Source organism: Pezoporus flaviventris, unplaced genomic scaffold (genome assembly GCF_033815535.1).
Source record: "Pezoporus flaviventris isolate CSIRO_AGI_PZ_B2104156 unplaced genomic scaffold, CSIRO_AGI_Pfla_v1 ptg000001l, whole genome shotgun sequence".
Classification (NCBI taxonomy): domain Eukaryota; kingdom Metazoa; phylum Chordata; class Aves; order Psittaciformes; family Psittacidae; genus Pezoporus; species Pezoporus flaviventris.
Window position 1 is genome coordinate 17,974,347 of NW_026892549.1, and position 23,563 is coordinate 17,997,909.

Sequence of the window (23,563 nt, forward strand, 5' to 3'; positions counted from 1 at the left end):
GTGTATGGTGTAGCAGGTCACTAACCATCTTCCCTTGGTCTACAGGGGGCTTCATTCTGCTCCCTGTCCCTGTCTTCCAGCTCAGGGGGCTGGATAATATTAAGGACTGAGGCAATGAAGGCATTAGGTACCTCAGCCTTTACAACTATGTTTCCCCCCACATCCAGTAAAGGACGGAGACTGCCCTTAGCTTTCCTTTTGTTACTAACTTATTTATACAAACATTTCTAATTGTCTTTTACAGCAGTAGCCAGATTAAGGGCTTTGGTCCTTCTAATTTTCGCCCCGCATAAACTCGTGGCATCCTTGTAATCCTCCTGAATTACCTGCCCGTTCTCCCAAAGGTCGTAAACTCGTATTTTTTTTGTCCCTGAGTTCCAGCCAAAGCTCTCTGTTCATCTGTTCAGCCAGGCCAGACATCTTCCCTGCTGGATCATTTTTCGGCACATGGGGACAGCCTGCTCCTGCACTTCCTGGACTCCTGTCTTTCAAGAGTGTTTCCCAATGGACTCTGTAAACCAGTCTCCTCAACAGGCCAAAGCCTGCCCTCTACAAGTCCAACTCAGCAATTCTGCTGACTGCCCATCCTTAGTTCTGCAAGAATTGAAAACTGTCCATTACTCACAGTCGCTATGCCCAAGATGGCCTCCAACCACCACATCACCCACAAATCCTTCTCTGTTCATGAACAACAGGTTCAGCAGGAGCCTTCCCTAGTTTATCTCCTTAACTAAAACACAATTTGGGAATAAATGCATAGCCTTTCTTGAATCAAGGAGCAATGTCATAGCAAGTATAATTCTGAGGTATATTTCTTTTTAAAGCTGCATTTCAGAGAACAATTACCCCCAAAACATGGTTTGTTAGTACTGTGTCATTCACATTGACAGCACTGATAGGTTACCTGCCACACTAAAAAAAAAAGACAACTAAGAGCAACATGTTTACACTAGTTTCTGACGCGTTTTAATGATCTCCTTTCAAAGGTGAACCAGAAGGAAAACAGGCTGAGAACTGTATATAGCAGGTGGCCTCTTTTAGCCTTTTCTTAAGGACAAGTTAGAACAGGCTTCCTCTAACCCAGATGCAAACTCTATGCCTCAGCTACTGTAAGCCCCATGGGACATGAGTAGTTTCAACATTTTTATTTATTACTCCAGCCAAACACATTAGCAAATTTAACTCCAACTTACTAGCAATGTTGTGTAAAGTCTTTAGGATAGGACATTTTTCATTTCCATTTAATATAATGCTACCAGCATGCTCTTCGAGTTGACACCTATAGTGGTTTGTCTTTCAGGGATTTTCAGATCTACAGGAAATCGCTACTTCTCACCTAACAGTTCTGTTGTTTACTACACTGCTATCACAATGTTTTCCCATTGAAAATAACTTCTATTGGCCAAGTAACTAACCTGTATCATAGAATCACAGAATAGTTAAGGTCGGAAACGACCTTAAGATCCAACCCCCCTGCCATGGGCAGGGACACCTCACACTAAACCGTGTCACCCAAGGCTCTGTCCAACCTGGCCTTGAACATCACCAGGGATGGAGCATTCACAGCCTCCTTGGACAACTCATTCCAGTGCCTCACCACCCCTACAGTAAAGAACTTCTTCCTTATATCCAGTCTAAACTTCCCCTGTTTAAGTTTGAACCCATTACCCGTTGTCCTATCACTACAGTCCCTAATGAAGAGTCCCTCCACAGCATCCCTATAGGCCCCCTTCAGATACTGGAAGGCTGCTATGAGGTCTCCACGCAGCCTTCTCTTCCCCAGGCTGAACAGCCCCAACTTTCTCAGCCTGTCTTCATATGGGAGGTGCTCCAGTCCCCTGATCATCCTCGTGGCCCTTCTCTGGAATATGTGCAATTTGTGATGTTTTTACTGGTAGTTTCACATTATTCCAATTTCTAAAATTCTGTTCAGTTTTGAAGACCTTTTCAGAAAGTTCATAAAGTTTGTTCACATAAAAACATATTTAACACACGTACAAGACATAAAGCCTTTTTCTAAAAGAGCTTCTTACATATAAAAAAACCCCTCCTTTTTAAACCGAAATCCTAACAACATGCTGCAAAGTCTTAATGAAAATTCTCCTGTAAAAAATTCATTCCAGCACTTCTGACATTGTTTCAGATGAGACTTTAACTCTTGTGAGGAAAATTCAGGATTCCAAATCTACAGAAGAACTGGATTTTCTTGTTATTTTTCTAGTATGTGCTTTTAACTTCTACCTCTAATATGTAAATTGTTACGTCACAGCTGTGATATGCATTACCTACACTGAAAATGTTGTATTTTGTAATTCTGTGGTCCAAATATTTAAATGTGTATATGTGGCAATACACAAACAACTACCACACACTATCCAAAGCTTAAATGAAGGCTCAGTTCCAGTTGTCAAAGAGAAATATTCAAATGTAACATCTATTCAAATGCACCAAAGCAAACAGTCTATACTTTCCAAAGTTCTCCAAAACAAAACAAACAAAAGAAGCCTACAACAGAACAGTGTAGTCAGTGCTCTTAGGAATTAATAAAATTAGTCTAGGGTTAACAGTTGAGGCCTGTAGGAACCCAGTCCATTCACAAGTGGTCTTTTTCCAAGTCAAATAAGTAACAAAAAGGTAAAGCAGAAGTTGCCAGAGTAATTTAAGTATTTACTTTATCCTTCCCTATAAATCATCTGTTCCCTTGGAAAGAGAAGGAGAAACTTAAGTCAGACAGTTCAGTTGCTGACTGCTAGCTCTCCAGTTCTGTCTTTGCTCCCATGGTAACTGATGTGGCATCAGGAAAAACAAATAAAATAAAAAGGATCAACAACAACAGAGGACAGAAGTGCTATTTCACAATAAAAAAAAATAAAAGCTAGCACATAAATTACAATGTTAGAGGTCCTGTGTTAGAAGTCAAAAACAAGTCTGTGAAAATAACCATAGAAGTATGCTCTGAAGCATCAAACTCTTCATTTATAAAAGAGCCTGCACAGCATGAAAACTCTTCATCCAGCAAAATCCTTCTTCCTTCTTCCCCCTTTGTATGTAAGAACATACATATATATATATATATATATATATATATGATCTTAAGGTCCTTTCCAACCCTAACGATTCTATGATTCTATGATATAGATAGAGATACATATACTGCCATACACATAGTTGCCACTTACTTGATCATGCACATCTGGCACCATAACAAATGAGCTTGTCCCACACTTACTCCAGAACAGAAATAGCTTCTGTTTTCTCTGGGTCTTTTTTTTTTTTGTTTGTTTCTGAGAAGCTCAGCCCTGAATTGCCACAAGCAGCAGAGATTAAATCCAAAGTATTTTCAGCAAGTACTACTCAGTCACAGTTACACCTGGCCACCATCTCAGAGAAAACAGAGAGGTTGCTGATCAGGCAAAACTTTAATCATGTCTCTCTGCCAGCAAAATTAAGGGATCCCTTTGGTTTATGCATTTGGGCTAAAGCATTTCTTCTGAATGCTTTTCTCCTTTGACCCTGGAAATTCCAGCCTACAACCTTCGAGGATTCTATTTTTTCCCACCATGTTTCCAGCTAGAAACTCTAGCTCGAGAGGATTACATATACCAATATTTACTTAATATTAGCAACACCACAACATGCAGTTCACGGCTGTTTCTGATCCGTGTAAAATATACACATTAGGGCTAAGGACTAGGTATGGAATGTGCTATCTTCATCCCTCCCCTTCCAATTTTGACAATATTTTGGGATCTAGACTATTTTAGAAACACATGGTTTAAACCACGACACTCATCAGCTATGGCGTTAGGAGAACTTCTTCAAGAAGCAGAACAAAAATACCTTCTTCCGCAGAATTTCCTAGAGCTGGAGAGAAGGTAAAGAAATACTTAAATGGCAGGGGTTAGGTAAAAACTGAATTTGCAAATATCACACATTATATACCCAAAGACTAAATGCACACACGCAGAGAGAGAGAAGGAAAAAGGGATATGGAAAAAAATCTGTAAGACTGAAAATAAGTACATAAAGTTATTCTGTACTGCATTATATTAATGGAAGAACACATATTAACAAACTCAATGCAAAAAGAGCACCGTAAAGATCCAAGAATAAAGGACAGGATAATCAGTGATGACTGAAAAAACTGTGGCGAACAATCACAAACTAAAGCTGATTACTTCTCAATCCCTCACATAACTCTGTATTAATTCAAGTCTTAGAAGAATGTTCATATTTTTGGCATCCTTATTATTCCACCTACATATCAAAGATGCAAAACATCAAATATTAACAAAAATGAAAACAACAACTAATTCAGAAAAAAAGGACCATCTACACAAGTAATAAACATTTTGAGAAAGAACAGAGGTATATATCCTTCTCTAAGAGAGCAGAGATATGAAGATTTAATAAACTAACACTGCATTTCAATCACCACATTCAGCAGCCACTGATAAACACATCTTCTATTAATGTATCTAATCATTCGAAGTGTGTTGTAATTTTGCCCTCCAGAGCATCCAAACATCATTCCACAGTGCAGCCCACCAGAAAGTGAAAAGGGCTACTTCTTGCTTTATGTTAATAAACCAAATTGGTTTTATTCGTTCCAGTGTTACATTTCAGTCACATCTGAGATGCAAGAAAAATTTGTTTTCTATTTACGTTACTATTCCAAACATGAATTCACAGCACTCGGTCATAGCCCAAGCTGAAGATTTCTATATACTCTCATCTCATAATGGAAAGTGTTCCAAAACTGATGATTCCTTTCAGTTTTATTTGCTTTTTATTCTACTTGACAAGGTGCCCTGAATTAATATGTCCTCAATATTTTCTGGTTTGTCTTTTTATTTTTCCTCCCCCAGTAATGTGTCAAACTTGCATTGCAACTGCTGCTGAACAGATGTTTTTAACAGAACTATGCATTATGACTCCAATATCTCTACGTGATGGCAGGTAATTAATTTAGAACCCATTACAGTGTATGTTTATTTCATGCTATTCTCCCTGCTCCTCTCTGCTCCATGTGCATTACTTCAAACTCATCAGTGATTAATTTCATACAGCCACTTAGTTTCCAAGACACTTCCAGTTCAGTTTGATCTTTTGTAAGCATGGTGGTTTTTCTTTAACAGATAAACTCAGCCTGTACCCTATAAGCTCCTGTCAAATCACATACTATTAAAATAATTTTAAAAATCCCGCAACATAACCAAGCAATCAAAAAATGTGACATCACTCATTGTAAAGACAAACTACCCAACAGCAGAAATGAACATGTTCCATGAAGTACACTGTTTGCAACAGCTCAAAAGGTCTTAACTAGTGTGAGATCTTAACTCACTTCTAATCTGCATGTGGTTGCTGCACTTTCAGAATAAAATTTACTAAGTCAAATTTTCAGTTAACCAAAATCTACACAGCATTTGGTGAAATGTTAATTTTTTTACAAAACTGCGCATATACATGAAGTAATCTGATGCCCTTCTACCTACATAATGAAATATTTTAGAGTCAGTTTTGCATTTTTCTGTTCATAAACACTAATATGTATATTCAATAAACTTTTATTATTATACTGCAAGGTTACAGCCAATGGACTCAGGTCTAGACAGACCTGATCACCACACCAACTGCAAAAGAAATTGAAGAAACACAAAATGAAAGGCCCATTATGCCCTTTTTTTCAGAGCAACAGGTTAAGTTTGAATACTTCTGTCCTGAAAAATAGGCATTAACTGATTCTGTGAATGTCTTTCCACGGCTAGCAAGACAAGCAAACAACTCATAAGTACCAGTCACTTACTTGCTGTCATCCTACATTTTTCTCCAAGCAGACCATCATCAAGTTTAGAATTAAAAAATACCAATTAAAAAATGTGACAGTAAGTCACATGAGCAACTACCCCTTCTTATCAAGCCAGAGAAACCTTTCAACACAGTACTAGATCACTGCACATCCAAAATGACACACGAATCTTGATTTCTACCATTAACATTCTGAGATCATAAGTAACATAACTAACACAGGTAACTTCTCCAAACTGTTGTTTTATTTCCATTAGGCTGGCAAGAACTACCTACCCATCTAATGCTGTACTCAAACAGGGGTCACTGTGCATCTCCAGGCTGGCTAAGTCCTAACATAATAAAATGCAGCTTTTACATCTAAGCATCAACTACTGCATACCTCAAACATTCTTCTGAAACACCTCTGACAAAAAAAAAAAACAAACAAAAAAAAAACATAAAAAACCAAATACATTTAAGAGTTTGTCACTGCTTTCCTCAATCAGCAGTTCTTGCTAAACAACATATTATAACTTGCAGCGTTATTTTTGACCAGGAATACTGATTTACTATTTCTGGATCACCTTCTCTGTCATGGGTCTCCCCCAAAAGTTAGCATATGGCATTTTCCTAAAAACTCTGAAGGGACTATTACAAAGAATCAGACTTGAAATCTGGCACTCAAATAGATCTTTAAAAATTAAGCAAAATTTTGCAGAAAACTACAGGTTATTGAGCTATGAAGCACTCAAATTATATATAGAAACAGACATTTGTAAGGGTCTGTTAAACAAAAGAACAGGATTCTGTGTACAAATATAACATAATATAATGAACATCAAGATTTACACAAATCACCTAACTATCCTAGCACTCAAATTATCTATATTATTGCTTATGCTGCTGGACGCAACAAGGATAACAAATACTGAAGAATGAACCATTCTTCAAGTTTTATAAAATTAACAGAATACAGGCCAGTTCTGTTGAGGGCAATAGATTAAGGAAAAAAAAAAACAAAAAACTTGGCTTTACCAAGCGTATTGGGAAATGCCACTTGCCTGCATTCTAAATGTCTCCTACAACATTTTACAACTGCTTACAAAGGCCTGTAGTGATAAGACAAAGGGGAAGGGCTTATAAACTCACAAAGGGGAAATCTAGACTAGGCATTGGGAGTTTTTTACTGTGAAGGTGATGAGACACTGGAACAGGCTGCCCAAGAAGCTGTGGCTGACCCATCCCTGGAATTATTCAAGGCCAGCTTGGATGAGCTTGGAGCAACCTGGTCTACTGGAAGGTGTCCTTGCCCACAGCAGAAAGGGTGGAACTAAGATGGTGTTTAAGGTCCATTCCAACACAAACCATTCTCTCATTCTACGAACATATAACACAGATCATTTCATAAGATGATTGCTCATTTATTTAAAGCACTTCACAAGATACCAAAATTACAATAATTATATAAATTAAGCATTCAGAGGAAAAGAAAAAGTGACTGTCCCCCCTTCATGCCTGTTTTATTATGAAGTCTTTACACTATTAACAGATCTCTCACAATACATAATTCATTTCCATGACTGCAAAAAGACTGTAGGCTACATTTAAACGATACTCTGTATAAACCACTTATATCAACACAATAAACTTTGCAATATGCTGTGTATCCATTACATCACAATTGTTAACACTGAAAATTTATGGCAACTGCAAGAGTCAAAAGATTATAAATTTACCTCAAAGATAATCAGAAACAGCTTGACACACAGAAAACATCTCTCAAAAAAAAAAAAAACAGGAAAGTATTTCAAGCTGCTCTGTATCATTATCACATACCAAAAAAAAATAAAAAAATATGACCTAGCGTAATCTGTTCCTTTCAGTTCCTAATGCCAGAAGGGGCATTTTATAACTGGGGGCATTTTATAACTGATTGCACTTAACACTAGTTCGACCCTAAAGTAAGTGAATTCCTTCTCAGGAACTTCTTCATGCAGCCATAAAAGACTAGTCCAAAACTAACCCTGTGGACAAGGCTCAACTATGGAATATTTCCCACTCCTGTTCAAAAACACATAGCGTTCAGTGAAGACAACTTTTAACATTTAAACCTTAGGGGGGAAAATAAGGCTTGAAAAGCACTTCTAGAAAAGAAAATAAAGATGACAACTACAGAAAAACATAGTGCTAATATCACACTTAAATGCCAAACAATAAAGCACCTTCAGTAACAGTCGTCATTTTAGAAATACATTCTTAGAATCATAGAATCAGCTAGTTTGGAAAAGACCTTTAAGATTATCAAGTCTAACTGTTACCCCAGGACTGCCAAGACCACCACTAAATCATGTTAAATGGTTTTTCAACACTTCCAGGACAGTGACTCTACCACTTCTCTGGGAAACCTGTTCTCCCCTTAAGCTTCTTTTTTTTTCCCTAAAATGTACTTCTTCAAAGACTCTTACATGTATTAAGTAGCAAGTAAGTTATAAAAAAAGTATTGGTTTTATTTGGTAGTAATTGGCAAGTGAAAAAAAAATAATTAAAAACCAACCAAACAAACAAAACCTTAACCTCCAAATCCTTCTCCAACACATTCAAGGTATGACTATGACTAAATCCAAGTGTTTCCTCTACTAAGTTGCCAGAAAGATGAAGAACTGATGGAATGTTTTACTTTTCCCCCCAGTAATCTACACCCTTTGCCTTTTACCAAGACTCTGAATCTCAACTTTCTTCCCGTTTCTCAGGCTTTCTTTGGAACCGCAGCTTTTTAACATGGTCTATATTGTATATTGACAATATGATGAAAAAAAAAATATTCAATCACTGTCTGCTGTTGTCTGATGTTGTCAATGATTACTAAGCAGACTATTCCCCTTCAGTGCTGGGGGCATGGGGGTGTTAGCATTTACTTCTTTAGATTCTCACTTAAAAGTTGTTTCCCTGAAAGAGCTAAATAGGACTCTCTGTTGTTTCTAATATTAGCTTGGGAAGTGAAAACGAATTCTCCTTGCTTTGGAAGCTCCTGTAACTGTGATAAAAGTGTACGTTTCTGGCATTGTAGCTGTTGTAGAGGTTGGGTCCTCAGAAGATCTAACTACTGAGCTCTCTTCTGCCTCACTTTTCTCCTAAACCATACAGTTGTAGTCTCAACTATCATCTCTGATCTAGCTCTTTCATCAACACTGAAAAGTAGTGAGGTGCTTACGGGTAACTCCAAGGATGAAAACTCATCAGAGCTGCAATGGAAAAATACTGGTTTGCATTTCTTAACAGTTGCTTAGAAAAGGCCACAGCTGTAGGGAGTGATAGTATCTTTTATTAAATCAACTGATACAACTTGGAGAAAAAAAAAAATAACAAAACCTCACACATGCATGACTTATATTTTTAACTTGACAACTAACACAGTAAGGAACTTTCTTTAATGGCTTCCCATCTTCTGGATCCATATATATGACATAAGAATTTATTTACAATTTTTCTTTTGCCAGGCTATGAGGTAGTAACTTACAACATACTGGATCAAAAGATGTGCGAGACTGGGCATTTTGGGCTTTCATTCCCACGGGATGTTCAGAAAGCTGATTTTTACAGTAAAAAGTATAATTCTCCTTTTAGAAGTTCCAGTCACTAGTGCAAACAAAGATACAGAAAAGTTACCAAAGTAAGTGTATAAACTAGTGGAAATGCTCACTTTATTTCTAACCCGGAAAAGCAAAACTGAAAAGGGGGATGGGAGGTGTCAACTTTAATAATACACCCTATATGTATTACTAACCAATATTTCCAAGTATGTATTTTTCACATTATAATGACAGATGACTTCTCCATGTAAGAGTACCGTCATTTCTAATACATCCACTATTTTCCCATATGATGCTCAGCAAGACTGTGCTTACTACTACTTTAATACACCATCTTTTCGTGTAATATAATCACATGCTACACTTTCCAAGTTTTCTTCCAAAAGCACTGGGCATACAATACACAAAAAACCTACAAATTTCAGCAACTATTACAAGGCAACCCTGGGTAAACCTCAAAAATATTTCTTACTCAGAACAACAAAAGCTACCAAAAGACTACAAAGGTTGGTTGATGTTACTTTTTTAGGCTGCTTTACATAACCAGATTTTGTATTTAAGATGTATGTTGCTGCTCACCCTTACATTTTGTTTCTTCTAAGCCCGCAGTTTATCATTTTATTCAGCGTTTAGTTAAAACTAAGTATTTAATACTGAAGCTGTTCCATGATGCCATTACAACTAAAATGAAAGGCCTGTGTGGCTGCAGTGACCAGATTTCAAATGCAGGTAGATCAATAAAAAAAACGAAGAAAAAAAAACCTTAAGCACAGCCTCCATGTGTGAGTAGAATGGTTTATAATAGCTTGCAAATGACTGTGTGCTTGCTGTAAGCAGCTGTTCTTAAATTATGAATATGCAACCAATTCATGTTAAAGCCAAATCCCAGCACTATTTCTACAGGGAAATCCCAGTAGTTTTTGCTTGTTCTACATGTTAGCTCTGTTAAGGATACAAATAGCAGTAAGCTTCAGAACACACAGGACCAAACTATCGGCATTTCATGCACTCAGTCCATTAGCACAGCAGGGGTTGTCAATCTCTAGAACTTTCCTATAACAGCTCAAGCAATACAACAATGATCTCTCAGCCAAAAAAAAAGAAAAAAAAAGCCCTCTACAGCATAGACGAAAACCCCTCTGCCAAGCTAACGCTTTTTTGCTTCAGCCAATCAGATGGTCAGCCCTGACCCGCTTGAAGGCTTGCATCAAGCTTCAAACACTTAAAAGCATCCATCATAAAAACAAAGACAGGACATTGAATTATGCAGTATTAACCTCCAGGGTTTGCATGCAAAGACCTTAGATTTATTTATGTCCTAGCACGTTAAAAGCGTCAGTACACTCTTCCTTACACCAAACTGGCTGCCAATTTGATGAACCTCTCTGCCCTCAGCAGAAGTACGGTGTCTTTGATTAACGAGCGCATGCTTGTGGAAAAGTGTGAGAACAGAAAATGGGGCAAAATCCACACAATTATGTCCCTATCACAACAGACCACTGCGATAATTTTTGGCAAACTGGTTTTCTTTCGTACAAGAAAAGCCTGAGGAGGGGGTTGTGGGTTATCTTGCTGATTATATTTGGACAATACACACCACTGTTCTAACATAAGTTTCTGATAAAATGCAATGCATTGTTTATTAAATCTTTCAAGGATTAAAAAAAACATTAATTCACTAATACAAATTGATTAATAGGATCACAATCCAAAAAAACAGCTACGTATTCAAAGTAAACGAAAAAATACTCCCTAGAAGATTTCAAACTTTTACCTTCTTGTCCAACAGCATCACAACTCAGATTCTAGCTCAAAAACAGCTAGACATAGTACTTTGTGTCTTAAAATCACCATACTTAATAGATACTGTAAACAAAAACTAGCTTACACTTCCTGTAAGTTGCAAGAAAACACTGGCAGAGTTCTCCATTATCAAAAAAGGAAATTCTTCATTATGCCTTCCAACAATTCCAAAGGAGAAGCAAGTTCTGTGTAAGCCTCCAAAAGGAAGACCACATTATCTGATGGTTGCTGCATTATTTCTAAACCTAATATTTTATACTGCAAACATTACCTGAGACAAGACTTTAAACCGCTGATTTCAATGAGACCATTACTAATGTAAACAGTCCATCAGGTAGACAGTTTTTCAGATGGTGCCTTTACATTTTTAGTAGCTTGAATGTGAATGTTTTGTGTGATTCCTCCTTCAGGGGCTGGAAAAATCTCTGCAATCTCTTTTTGCAAACTACCAAGGCTTAACCCATTCAGCTCTTTACAATGCCTGACCTACATCAAGTGAAAAGAGAGTCTTATGTCCTTTACACAGAGAAAACAAGACATTCGTGAGGCCCTGACTGGGCGTGAGTAGGAAGGCAATGGGAGAGATTTCACATTAATGGCAACAGGCATCATCCTGAAAGAAGGGAATGGACACTGACAAGCCCAGCACATCTTTTTGTAAGTCCATACTTTCACAGACTTGTATCTGAGAGCTCATCTGTCACTAGCCAAGGTTTAAAAAAGTATACTTGCTTTTATATTTGTCTTTTCTCCTCCGATCTGAAAAACATTCACATAAATAAAGAAATTTGTATTACAAATTTTGTCAAATCCATAAATTAATTCTGTTAAACTAAGCATGGGAAAAAAAAAACAAAAAACCCACGCATCAGCTTTTCTTTGTTGCTACATTAAAAAAAAAACTGAAACGAGCACGATTTCCTCACTTGCTGAATGTGTTTCTTTCACTTGGTAATCTAACGAAATGCCAATACTCCAATAAGATAAATCACAATTTCTCCTCCCTCCCCCGAAAATAAACAAAAAAATCAAAATGTTACTGTAAAATTAGCACTTTTGTTGTTGTTATTTCCATTTAAATCTCAAAGGGACTTCTGTATAAGGCTTTTAAAACTGAATGGCTGAAGACCATGGCATTATGTAACTGTAAATTTAGGGCAGTAAAGAGATAAAAGAGTAAGCAAGAACTTAACACAGCTAATAATTGAAACCATGTACTAATTGGATTAAAATTTTAACTTTTTTTTTTTCTCTCCTTAAAATCCTATGATTAAGAAACAAAGTAACAGACAAACACTACATCTTGCTTAGCCTTTCTGCAGAGGCTGGCTGAAAACCTGGTCCCAATTTCTTTCAACAACAATGTACATTCAACTTATCTATTTGAGTAGTATTACTCTTTGCAGAACAATAAACCACACATTTCAGTTTTTAAGGAGACATTTACCGGGAATGCTACAAACTAAAGTCAGCATAGGCAGCTTTTCTTTCTACCACTACCATCAACTTCTTGTTATGTTGTTAAACGACTAAATCCCTCTCCACATCAGTCTTTATCTGTGTAAGAGCAAAACTAATATATTCTTACCTTCATAAAATTACCAAGAAATCACGCACACACACCCCCAAGAAAATTATGCAAACCTACTGTTTTCCTTATGCAAATCTTCTGGTTACTCCACATTAAATTGGTTTTGCCTTTTTCCTTCTTTTTTTTTTTTTAAAGCAGGCTAAGATTGGGGGAGTAGGATGGGAAAGGATTTATTTTCTCTAATCTTACTAACACAGCATCCTTGTTTCTGTTCCTCATCAGCAAAGAGTAACCAGCAAAGAACTCCTTAAAGATGCACTTTCATTCTAGCACCGCACAGAAAGAATACAACGAAAATCATTTTAAAAGCAAAAATGCAGTATTAGAAACAAAAATTTTTTCTAAGTGTAAATGACAGTCACAAAGAAGATGTTTCATTTCCTTCTTTGACGCGGTGGGGAAGATCATCTGTACCTAAATTCTGAATTCTGCACAATGTTATCTTCACCACAAGATTTCAATTTCTTGGAAATATGTTGACCAACACACATTTACAACATTCTGAGCACTGGCAAAATATAGTAAACTATACAACAAGCACAAAACCACTGTTACCCTTGATACCTGTGTGTTTCTTCTGATGCATTTTACAATCAGGAACTAGTTTATGATGTGGTATGACATAATTTGTACAGCATTAAACCAAAATTCACTCAAAAGTTGAACCACACTTGAGAGAAAACTGGCAGACTCTGGGAATCTTCATTGGACCAGATTTTCTAAGTGATAAAAACACAAAGTACCACTCTTCTGTGATTCTCTATTAAAATAAGAATATCCTATTAGAATACTCTATTCTATTAAAGAAAAAAAACCAAACTTATCTGATTTTATTTAAAGACACCCATATTAGGCACTGGGGGGGACTCAGGGGTGGGCATCACAATGAAGTAATTTGGACTGTGGGACACTTACTGTGTCAGGGTGTGTGTAGCAAACTGCATTTTTGGTTATGCTAAGTCTACAGCCCAGCAGCCAAGATCTCTCAATCCCAAATATGCCATTCTAAGAATATTGCAAAATTAAAGCAGTCAAGTATTAATGCCTCCTTTCCCTAATTCACAGAGATGAGACAGGGAACACAAACTTCCTTTTCTTTGCTGCTGTGATATTCCCCATCTTGTGTAGGAACAGAAAAGTAGCAACAAAGACATTAACAATTGCAGTTCAAGCTGGGAGTGACTGTTCTGTTTCAATTCAATGACACCACTAATGGCTTCTTAGCAGTTCCATGAAATCAGCCAGCTGTCAAGTCGATGCATCAGAAGGAACAGTTATGCACTCCCATAAGAAAAAACAACACATCAGGATGTTTTGCAAAACATCTGCTCCTTTACACTGTAGTTCTACAATAAACATTCAAACAAAGAAAATGAGAAGAAGGGCAACAGGACCTAAAAAGAAAGATTTCCATTACTTTGTTTGCATTTTCAGTGTCTCCCAAAAAGACTAAATAATAATTAAAAAAAAAAAAAATCCAGTCTTGTAGCACTTTCTTTTCCTAAGGTCAGTACACAGATCAAATATATGTACAGTGGTAAGCCAATGCTTATTCCCTCCATAATATAAAAATATTGCTAATTTATCTTTTGAAAATGCATAGCATCTTATTACATGAAATTAATATACACCTTCATGAAAATCAACCATTTACCACCAAAAGGTACAAAGCATGTATTTAGTTATCCTTTCCCTAACAGTATTCAAATAATTTTACAATGTTATTGACAGCCTACATTAATCTAAATGAGCAACTCTTTAAAAAAAATATTTTGTGGGAACACTGACTTGTACAGAATCCAGCACTGTGGCATTTAGATTAAAAAATAAAAATAAAAATTAAAAAAAAAGAAAAAAGGAAGAGAAACACCAGTACCATGATTCCAGTGTATTTTCCCTATCCATTAATGTCAAAACCTTATTTAGTGCCATTCAAAACAGACTTCGGGTCAGTAGTGAAAAGGGAACATTGCCTAATCCTCTGAAGAAACATTTTTTACTCTCCAGAGAGTTCTATTTATGAAGAAATTCATCACAGCCTGATATTACTACTCCACTGCTTCCAAGGAATAGGTACGATCTATGATTAAACAAATACCCCCTGCCTGGAGTGAACATAAAATTTCTTGAACATCAAAGAGATCCCTTAAATTCTAATCTTCCCCTATACACACTTCACAAAAATTACCTTGGCTACCATTTTCTTAATACCATGCAGTTTACTGATTTTGCAGCATTGTGACAAAAACATGTATGTAGTTTATTATAGGTATGAGACATCAAGTGTACTATCATTTTCTGAAACTACTTATCCTCTGTTGCTCACCATTTATAATCTGTCAAATCTTCTAGACCTTTGTTGCATATATAATTTAGAACCATCTGTTGTATGTGTTTTCAACTATTTAAACATTTTCATCTACCTCATATTCAGTAGCTAGCAAATAATTCAACCACACTTTCTGATGCATTTAGGGGAAAACAAATACACAAACAAAGCAAAAAAAAAACAACCACACAACAACACCACCCTTCGAGGTAAGTATCTGACATTTGTTCCAACATAACCTTAAGGACGCTTTAGATATCTCATTCGGTACTGACTTGGATAGCAAAAAGTCTTGATGTACTAACAGCTATTCCTATTACTTTCTGCGTTAACTGTTGTCAAAGTTTTTCCCAACCCTGAAGACAAAGAAAATGCTAATTAAATACAGGCAGTTTCATGTTCTCATCAGTGTGACTGTAAATATGCAGCAAGTAAGATGAGTACAGGAAAAAAGAATGGAAAAACAGAACCTTACCTACAATAGTTGTTCCTTATCAAGTACCCCGTGTTTCCCTAAGTCGTATCATGTGAACAGAAAAACTTCTATGAGATTAAAAAAAAAAAAAGTGCAATTGAGAAGTAAATTAACAGAACAGAACCTTTTATTGTTTCCTTTTCACAGCAGCTGACACCGAGCTTATAGCTATAGGTGAAGACTTTTTTTTTTTTTTAACGAGTTTAGCATAGTAACTGGGTTTTGCCACCCACATTATAGTATCTGGAACATAACCCGAACTACATGTAAGACACAAACAGGTACTTTCCAAGCGGAACCTTTTAACAGTATTGCTTAATAAATCTGTTGCTTCCAAATACGTCCCCCAAGCCTGTCATTCAAAAATGGAACAACTGTGTATTTCCATGTTCCTCATTCCAAACAGAAACTGTTTATTCCTCAGGGAAGATTCTGTACCTAGTGTTTCATGTACACTTCACATCAGATTACTACTTTCTGTAAACAAAAATAATGCGAATCTCCAGATGATTCCTTATTTAACCTAAGGACTTTGGCATGTTGTTTTAAACGGCCAAACAGTTAAACAAGCATTACGCAGTAAATGCTGAGGGCCGGGGGGGGGGGGGGGGGAATGGAAAAAAAAATTGCTGCCGGTGGAGGTGTAGAATAATCCAAAAGCACGATTATTTCCCTACCTGTTACAAGACCAGACCCCAGATAAGCATATTCTCAATGTTCCCTGAACGTGCAGTCTCAGCTAGGAACCCTTCTCTTTTAAAGCACGGTTTTACAACGCGTTAGATCAGGAATTCCAGGGGAAAGCACACACTCTTGGAAAAATTCCCCTTAAACTTTACATGACGTCACTGTCTGTCCCTGTAACATTTCCTAAACTTTTGAGTCTTATCCAAAACGACTTTCAGGATTTCCACTCATCCCCTCCTAAACCAAGACGGACAGACTTCGGAATAAAAATTTGCCCAAGATGGCGAAAGGCTCGTTGTTTAGAGGGCAGAAAAATGGAGGATATTGTAATATACACAAAGGGATAAATTTCCACAACTCGGCCCAGGGCCGCAGCTGCTTGTTCCTCTTCACAAGGAAGCACAAAAGATGAAGGCAGAGGGCCCCGCTCCCGGCCCGCCCCACACCGCGGAGCGACGCGCTCCTGCGCGCCCGCGCTCGGGGCCGCGGATCCAGGAGACGCCCGTCAGTAGCCGGCACCCACTCCGCGCAGCCCCGCCGAACGCCGCTCCGCGCCCGCGCACTGCCGGCTGGCGAGACCGGCCGCCCTGACAGCCGCGGCTGGCGCCGGACGAGGGGAAGGCGGCAGCTCGGCGGCGGAGAGAGAGGACAGCGGGGTGTGCAGGCGGGGGACAAGCCGGGCGGGAGGGCCGGCGCGGAGCACACCGCACCGCGCCACGCCACACAAAAGAGCCGCCCAAAAGGCTGCGGGCGGGCGCCGGCAGAGACGTGACCGGCGCCGCCCGGCCAAGGGACGGGCTTGCGGCCATGAGTAAAGTTTAATACCGCTTGGGACCCGCGCCGTCCCGTCTGCAGACACCCCGGCCCCGTCCGCTTCCCCAGGAGTCGCTTCCCCGCGGCCCCTCCGCCTCCTACCCGGGCAGGGCCCCACCGCACGGCCAGCGCTCGCGCCGAGGGACGCGGCCGGCCCGCCACAACAAAGGGGCGACACGCACCGGCGGGGAAACGGTCAGCGCCGCAGACACAGGCTCCACTGGGAAACCCGGGCACGAGCTCAGCGCGGCACAACGCCGGAACGTTTCAGGCGCTCTTCCAGAGGAAAAACTACCCCCCCCCACCGGCCCCCTTCCAGCTCTGTCCGCGCGGCTCGAGAGGAGCGGTTTAACTCACCTCCGCGGCTCAGCGAGAGCGCTGCCCACGGCTCAGGTGGCGGCGGGCGGGGTGGGTGTGCGTGCCGGCGGCCGGCCCTCCCCGCCGCTCGACAGGCTCCGACGCAGCTCGCGGAGGGGGCGGGGGCAGCGGCGGCGCTCGGTGCTCCGCGCCGGCCGAGCCGAGCCTATGGCTCCGCTCCTCTGGTTTGCTCGGTTTCGGCAGCTCGAGTGACGTCAGCCAGCCCGGCAGCGCACGTTCGTGTGAACGGGAGCGGGAGTCGTTCGTCTCGCTCCAGCCCCGGTGACAAATGGCCCGTGGGCTCGGGAAGGGCCGGGGCGGGTGGCGCAGCGGGCACAACCCTCGTTCGCTCTGCGCAGTCGTTCCGCGTCCGGGAAAGTTGCGAGCGGCCCCGGTCTGACAAACAGCGACAGGGGTGTAGATTTGCGTTTGGCCGTTTCTAACCGTGGCGGGAGAGAAGGCAGTTGCCCATCTTAAGTATCTAGTTCTTGGACTGCAGATTAAATTCAAGTAAAATAATAAATTGTAATATAGCAACGAAGAGTCTGTGATGCAAACGATATCCATCTAATAGGAAAAAATAGATAGAAAGAAAGAAAAGGCGAACCATTTCCAAAAAAAAAGCAGACATTTGAAAGAAGCCCAGCAAACCTGAAATTCCCAGTGGAAGCAACGTTCAACTTTTGAAGAACTAGATAAATTACATCTAAGTAAAAGGGGCAACAAGGGTGGGGGAATTAAGTGCAAGTTATGAGGAAGTATTTAATTTCACCAACTATTGACACAATATTTTTTTTCAATACAGTTAATCTTTTAAATAACCACATTCTCGTCTTTCCTGAAATAATGTAGACAGGTTATTTGGAAAAACAAAGCTGTGCTTCTCTACAGCAACCCTTCAGACTACGTGCATGGTATCCTCCCTTTTTTTCTCTCTCTCTTTGGCATAGCCTCAGACTCAGTCAGGGTTAAAGTACACTTCAAGAGACAAACGATTACTCCCTATAAACCCTAACCCTATAAAGTTATACCACTGCACAGTGAAGAAAATCCACATGATTTCAGTGTGATCTAGTAAAAATCATACTTGTAGAATTCAAGAATATGTGCAGCTTGTTAAAGGTTACATATAAGCATTTTTTAAATCAACATTATTTCTAAATAAAGCTGATCTCAGCATAAAGGAATATGCATATGTAGAAAGATGCCATTGTTTTTTGTTTCCTCTTCAGCCACTGGCTGTGATTTTAATTGTGCTGGAGGATCTTCATTAGTATTAACACATGGGGAGATTTCACAAAGCTGCTTCATTAGGAAAAAAAAAAAAAAAAGAAAAAAAAAAAACACCCTTGGCAGACTAGCTCTTTTTGCATGCAATGAGAATGTCAGCCTTACCTCGGTCATTTGTAACATAATAAGTGCAAGCACAATGATTGCAGTGCAGGAACATGGGGGGAAGGGCAAAAATGCTGCCTAATACGGATATGAGAAAAAGAAAGCTTCTCATTACACAGTAAAATGTATGCTAAAAATTAGTGAAGATGATCTCTCAAGAGACTCATGCTAAATACATTAATGTGCCGATATGTTTTTAATTATTATTTTAGCACTAGTTTATTTCATTCCCAGGATTCATATCCAGCAGTAAAGGTTTGCTAGCATTTATTGATTTTTTTGTCCGCCACATTCCCGGAATACTGATTTTAATCATTTCACTACACCACACTCAGTAATTTCATTAAAAAATGGAACCTTCCATCCCCAGAAAGGCATTTAATTTCAATGACACACAATTTCTTTTAGCAGAAAACTGTCTCAACAGTAAAAGCTGGCCTAAGATTCAAAAGCATAATTTAGTCCTGAGTTCTCCATGCTCCGCATTCCTTTGAAGCTATAATTTGACTAACTACCTAATAACTGTAATAAGGACAATGATTTCCTTATGTTATTAACCCATATTTAATTAACTCAGAGGCCAAGCTCTGTACATGTTTGATTGGGTCAGTACCTCTCTAACCTCAAAATTTACTAATAATGGCCTTGAAAAAAGTGTGGGATAAGAACAAGTATGGATGCAATAAAAAAATGTTTTGCTCAGAATGTTATGCATCAAAAACTCATGCATTTTCCAAGAAAACAGTATTGTCACTCAGGAGATAACAGCATTTTATAAGGGGAAACAAACAATAGATTTAGATAATTCACTGTCAAATTTACTAGCTCTTATATATATATTGCTGCTTGTAACATTTAAAATATCTCTGCTTGTAACATTTAAAATAAATTCTAGTACCTATTATTATTACAACTACTCTAAATAACCATTCTGAATATATTTCTTGCTGTTAATAAGCCAAACCATAGTACCTTGTGAAAAATAAAGACGTGTGTATGTTTGGACAATGTTAAGTAATCTTTATTTTCTGTAGCATTCAGCAGGACAGAATTTGATGAACTTGAATACAAAACTACAAGCCCCAACACATACTTTTCCTCACAAAGTTCTGTATCTAAATTTAAACCACTGAGGTATACTTGTCATCAAAATATGAACATCTTTCTCATTGCCTTCAGTCAACCATTTGAAATAGTTTTATGTAACTACATTGTACTTTTTAGTCTACACCAAAATATGCTTTAAAAGTTAGTGTTTTTCTATTGGCCCCAAACAAATCAGTTCTACTACTGTAAAACTTACTAAGGTTTTGAAATTGTATTAAGAATTCCTTCATTTTAATATGCTTATTCAACAGAAGCTATTGTTAGTGGATGCTACTGATGCATTTAAAGTGATTAACTATTACATCGGAAGGATTCCTAGCTTTCAAATTTGGCTGTTCTCCTCTAGGCAATATTAAATCTGTAATTCTCAATTTTTAAAAATGCTAATTCAGACTGCAGTATGTGTACTACAAAAACAGGGGTCTTGTTTCTTTTGCTTTCTTTGTGTGATTCATTAATCCCAAACACAGTTAACCTTTTCTACAGTTAACAGCATTCTTATCCAGTGTAAGTGCCAGAAAAAAAAATATATACCATGTCAGAGTATTGTTTTGTAGTTCTTTTTGTCTTTTCTGCTATGCTTATTGACCCTATCATTAATACTTCTTCAACTAGGTGCACCCACCAATGCATTCATAAACTTAATTGCCAAATTGGGAGAAAACAGAAATAAAACCAGATAAGCTCTGTATTTATAGACCTGTAACCTTCACATTTGAATAATCATAGTGATGTCACTAGGACCATTATGTACTATACATAAATGCCTAGAACGTCAAGCCCAAAATTCCTATGGGACTATGTAGGTGGAGTTCACTGTAATGATCTCCCCAAAGGCAAAGCCATTTTAAGAGGTTCGTCTCTTCCCCACCCCTACTCACAGGTCAACAGCAGAGGTTTACAACCCTTCATTTGTAGCAATTCAGCTGTTTGTGGGGTTACGCTCTAAGGTCAGTGAGTAAAGTTAAAACTCACATAAACATTTCCAGACTCTGATCTTGTGACATGGTCTATTCCAGACAGACCTTCTTTTCCAGTCTTTCACAGTGTTTTAAAAGGTTGCAGTATTCACTAGAGGCTAGAAACCGTACTATACACTTCAGTTATAGTGTCCTAGAATAGTGTTTGCAAAGCATGTATTTTCTTCTAATTAAATATATTAAGACAGATTTGACACACAGTAAGGACCAGAGGAACATTACCATCAAAGAAAAAATACCAGGCTTTGCAAGGTTAGTAGCGCTAGTCAGTCCTCTGATCAAGGTTAGAAACAAGTAGCATTAAAGATGCTATTAGTAAAAAAAAAAGAAAAGCCCAATTTTTGTTAAAAATTGATATATAATTCAATTTTAATGTGCAATCTATATTTTAAATCATTACATTCAAAAGCAGTAACAGTGTAAACCAGTTAAAAGCATAGTCTTTTTGCTGAATTTACTCTGTGTTTAGGAGACTTATTCTCTTCACAGATACCTGTTGGCATTGCAGAGGCTATAGAATCATAGGATCATAGAATAGTTAGGGTTGGAAACAACCTTAAGATCATCAGGTTCCAACTCCCCTGCCATGGACAGGAATGCCTCACACTAAACCATCTCACCCAAGGCTCTGTCCAACCTGGCCTTGAACACCGCCAGGGATGGAGCATTCACAGCTTCCTTGGGCAACCCATTCCAGTGAATCACCACCCTCACAGTAAAGAACTTCTACCTTATATCTAACCTAAACTTCCCCTGTTTAAGTTTGAACCCATTACCCCTTGTCCTATCACTACAGTCCCTAAATCCCTAATGCTACCACTCTGATGGCTATTTATACAAGTTAACATGTCTAAGTACTCCTGGCTTTATGCTGTTACACCCCTGGTTTTATTATGTCACCCTAGAGTGGTGAAACAAGGATCTACTTCCACTATAATGAAAGATGTTAAAAGTACAAAAGGATAAGCAATCTTTAAAAGCACGAGTTTATAAGCAATATAAAACAAATGTAACAGCTAGATTGATGTGTGTACCACTAAGTTGCTTCCATTAAGAAATGCTGTCTAATTGCTGAAAATCAGTATGTAGGTAGCTTTTCTTCCAAAGCTTTGTAAAGGTGCTGAGCCAAATGAAACCCCAGAAGAGCAACTCTAGCTCTTTGCAGAAAATACAGATTCGAAGTAAGATGATCTGAACAAGGGCCAAAATAAGAACTTCCAAAGGATGGGAAAGAATCTAGGCTGCAACTTCACACATACTATCAAAGCCTAAAAATCTTCACTAAAGACCTTCTGCATCAGCCTATGTTACAGGCAGCTTACAAATACACTTCCTAGAAAGTGCACTCCTCTTACCGCACATCTCACTGTGAAAGAGACAAAATTAGGATGGTTTTTTTCTATATTTTTTTAAGTCTCTAATAAGAAATAAGACAGGGAAATACTACCTTGCAAGTCCAGTTCATTTTTATCTTCTTCCAAAAATCAGACGCTTTTAGCTACTTAGACATATTTGGCATTTCCCCTTCCATGTATAAATCTACAAAATACCTTATAAAATATTTTGCTTTATTTTCTTTATGCCTTTTTCTAGACCAAAATTAAAGCTGACTTTTCTCTGATCAAAGGATGTAGTGTCTTAGGGTTTTTCCCTGCCTGTTGCTTTTTTAACGGCAAGGTTTCAAAACAGCCCACTTCAGAATTTGGTGTGGATCTGTAGTAATTACGCCCACAAGTGAAAAGAAGCTCTTTTGGGGTGGAGTACAACAGCTGTTACACAGCAGACAAGACTACACAATAGTTTAGGACAGGAAGTGATGGCATCTCTTATTAAACTATAACTATGCAGGAAATAACCTTATGTAATTAGCCAGCTTGGAGTCTGTCCAGGTCACAAAGATTAAGAACTCTTACAGAAAGTTCAGCAAAATCTCTGGTGCCTGCAAAACCTTTAGTTCTAAGGCTCAAACTTGCTCATGCAGTTCAGATACTTAGGTTTCTAGCTTTTCTCTTAGTCTACCCTTCTTGTGTTGATAAATAATGTTGCTAAAGACATTATAAACACACTTTTATCTTTTAAGAACTTATGATGCATCTGTAAGATAGAAAATATGTAAAACAGAATAACTGAAAGAATGCTAACCTGGAGGAAAAGTTGCATGAATTTACAAAACCATGTTCATAAAGAAAAAAAACAACATCCTAAAATAACGTTCATCCAACATACACATGTATGTTTGATCAAATTAACCCCCAGTAACTTCCACTTACAGAAGTAACTATTAACTACTTTTTCCCAGAAAATTATTTAACTTACTCTGATACTGTATCATCGCAGATAGCTTTATTGATTTGATTAAATATGGCCGACACAATAACTGGTGAGGTCATTTAAGACAAAGTACACAACATATCAAAGTGCTCTGACTCGTTTCTTGAGCCATTGGGATAATGGCTTTTCCAACAATACCATTAAATGAAAGAAATACAGACTATACTGTCTAATACTAGTCTAAAGAATGTCATTAGCATAACAGAATCAACCAATTAGTGTATTTCATTTTTCCCCTATATCGTAAGTTCTGTTCTTAGATGGCAGCTAGATTCAAAGGTAAATGTGATCTCTGTTACGTTTACTTGCTCT

General features: G+C 38.3%; 1 protein-coding gene across 5 annotated transcripts in view; it reads right to left on the reverse strand.

Moving 5' to 3' along the window:
• BAZ2B (bromodomain adjacent to zinc finger domain 2B) overlaps positions 1 to 17,864 on the reverse strand; it is a 127,517-nt gene extending 109,653 nt beyond the window's left edge. For 2 of the 5 annotated variants that reach the window (XM_061446586.1, XM_061446592.1), the window contains exons 1-2: positions 17,439 to 17,864; positions 15,582 to 15,649 (exon numbers count right to left, since the gene is read on the reverse strand). The gene's annotated coding sequence lies outside the window, so the exon portion shown is untranslated. Of the gene's footprint in view, positions 1 to 15,581; positions 16,172 to 17,438 lie in introns of those variants that run through there. The other 3 variants (XM_061446610.1, XM_061446619.1, XM_061446603.1) reach the window with 2 other exon arrangements.
• Between the last annotated feature and the right edge of the window lie 5,699 nt (positions 17,865 to 23,563).